The sequence below is a fragment of the Schistocerca cancellata genome, unplaced genomic scaffold (genome assembly GCF_023864275.1).
Source record: "Schistocerca cancellata isolate TAMUIC-IGC-003103 unplaced genomic scaffold, iqSchCanc2.1 HiC_scaffold_278, whole genome shotgun sequence".
Lineage (NCBI taxonomy): Eukaryota > Metazoa > Arthropoda > Insecta > Orthoptera > Acrididae > Schistocerca > Schistocerca cancellata.
Genome location: NW_026046300.1, coordinates 2,501 through 5,000, shown reverse-complemented (window position 1 = coordinate 5,000; position 2,500 = coordinate 2,501). Strand labels below are relative to the sequence as shown.

General features: G+C 57.2%; 1 non-coding gene across 1 annotated transcript in view; it reads left to right on the top strand.

Annotated features, from left to right (window-relative positions):
* The first annotated feature begins 2,446 nt into the window (after positions 1 to 2,446).
* Positions 2,447 to 2,500, top strand: part of LOC126114037 (small subunit ribosomal RNA) — a 1,910-nt gene continuing 1,856 nt past the window's right edge. Inside the window, exon 1 of the ribosomal RNA XR_007525039.1 lies at positions 2,447 to 2,500. This exon is cut by the window's right edge and continues 1,856 nt beyond it. This is a non-coding gene — a ribosomal RNA (small subunit ribosomal RNA).

The window sequence follows — 2,500 nt, the reverse complement described above, 5'->3', positions numbered from 1 at the left end:
ACCCACGTTGTGCCTTAACGTAACCCACGTTGTGCCTTAACGTAACCCACGTTGTGCCTTAACGTAACCCACGTTGTGCCTTAACGTAACCCACGTTGTGCCTTAACGTAACCCACGTTGTGCCTTAACCTAACCCACGTTGTGCCTTAACCTAACCCACGTTGTGCCTTAACCTAACCCACGTTGTGCCTTAACCTAACCCACGTTGTGCCTTAACGTAACCCACGTTGTGCCTTAACGTAACCCACGTTGTGCCTTAACGTAACCCACGTTGTGCCTTAACGTAACCCACGTTGTGCCTTAACGTAACCCACGTTGTGCCTTAACGTAACCCACGTTGTGCCTTAACGTAACCCACGTTGTGCCTTAACGTAACCCACGTTGTGCCTTAACCTAACCCACGTTGTGCCTTAACCTAACCCACGTTGTGCCTTAACCTAACCCACGTTGTGCCTTAACCTAACCCACGTTGTGCCTTAACCTAACCCACGTTGTGCCTTAACCTAACCCACGTTGTGCCTTAACCTAACCCACGTTGTGCCTTAACCTAACCCACGTTGTGCCTTAACCTAACCCACGTTGTGCCTTAACCTAACCCACGTTGTGCCTTAACCTAACCCACGTTGTGCCTTAACCTAACCCACGTTGTGCCTTAACCTAACCCACGTTGTGCCTTAACCTAACCCACGTTGTGCCTTAACCTGCTCTGTAATTGGCATATGACACGTTACATTAATCTAGTGTTGTCTAACCACAACCCTCTGAATATAGTTCGCTACTCGCACCGCCCACCCTCTTGTGTGTCGTTTCATGTTGAACACTTCGCAAGTGTTGCTTACTTTTTACATGCTCCCGCTGTACACTGTAATGTGGACAACTGCAGGATGTACATCGCCCCCCCCCCTCCACCCTGCCTTCGCACGCTGGTCGTTCAGGTGCTTGCGTGTTCAATGCCCTTCGCAGCTGTTCACTGGCATTCGCATGTCGAAGCGCTCAGTCTACGTCGTGGTACGGCCTGTGTCCACTGTCCGCTGATATCGTAAGCTTAATCCTCACATTGTACTGCACATAGGTCCGTATGTACTGAATGATACGCTGTGGCACATGTGTGACCGTACGACTGCGCCCAACAACAGCGAACCATACGGTCCAAATGTTGTGCACTCAGCCACGTGCCGTCTCCCCATAACAGCTACATTGCAGTGTGGTACGCCATAGAGACGTGTGGGAGTAACGGACGCCCTGGATGGCGATCAGCATGAGCCGTCTGTTGATGTAGTGGCGCGTGTATTCAAACGTAGTCGTCTCTTCTCACACAGTGTGATAGCATGGTGCACCGCGTTCCACATCTGCGACATGGTACAGATGCTGGTTGACAGTCGGTCTCGTAATGGACATCGCATACGTAGGGGGCCACCTCCCACGTGTTCTCTAGTCGTGCACATTTTGTTGCGTGTATGTGGGCAGACGTAGTGTGTCGTGACACCTAACAGACAGGTATGCAATAATCGTTGCATTTGCAAACTGGGATGGACGTCTACGTTTGCTGGTGACGTGACGCAACGCAAATGAACAACTGGTAAACCCATTGTGGTGCGGTTGTTGTTGCTGGAGGTAAATCAGTAAGGGCAAATCTGTGTGTGAAGCGATACGCGGCGGTGGCTGGGTGGGACCGTCCCCGGCCGGTGAGGGGGGGCCGCCCGGCGTGCTGGCCGCGCGGTGCGTGGGCGCACGCGCTACAGCCGGCTGGTGGGGGCGCCCAGTGGCAGGCGCGCCGGCCGACGGACGCGGCAGGCGGCGCAGCTGCGCGCCGGGGCACCCTGCGCGCGGCGCCGGGCGGCCAAAGTGGGTCCTCGCGGGCCCGGTGCGAAGCGCGGTGGACATCTGCAGTGTGCTGGTCCGACTGAGGACTGTGTGCGTTGAGGATGCGCCGCCGCCCGGCACTCGGCGCCGCGACGCCGTCTGCTGCTCGGTCGCCCCAGCGGTTCTCGCTGGTGGTTTGTATCGCAGTTGTGCAGACGTGTTGGCACGTGCGCTGTGCTGGGAGAGTTCGCTTCGGCACCCACGTGGGGCCTTTGCCCTTCTGTGGCGCTGGCGTTGGAGCTGCCGGTCACCGTAGGTGGCGCGTGTTGTCTCCCGCCGGCAATGCCACGACAGCACGCTCCCGGGCCTCTGTCGGCAGCGGCAAGCTCAGTTGGGAGCACGGGTGGTCGCACCTAAAGCGTCTACTCGCCTAACTCCGGGCGATTGCGCCTCTCTCGAACCCGACCAAGTACTTAGGACGGCGCTGCGCGCCGCCGGGACCTGAGAGGGTTTCGAGGTGTATTGTGCAGGGGAGCTCAGCCTCCTCCTGTTTGCAGAATAATTGAGCGGACGCTTGCGTGTTCGCGCGGGCCCCTGGGACACACTCCCGGGCGGCCGGCTGCTCAGCTCTAGTTGACGCAGCTCCCTGGTTGATCCTGCCAGTAGTCATATGCTTGTCTCAAAGATTAAGCCATGC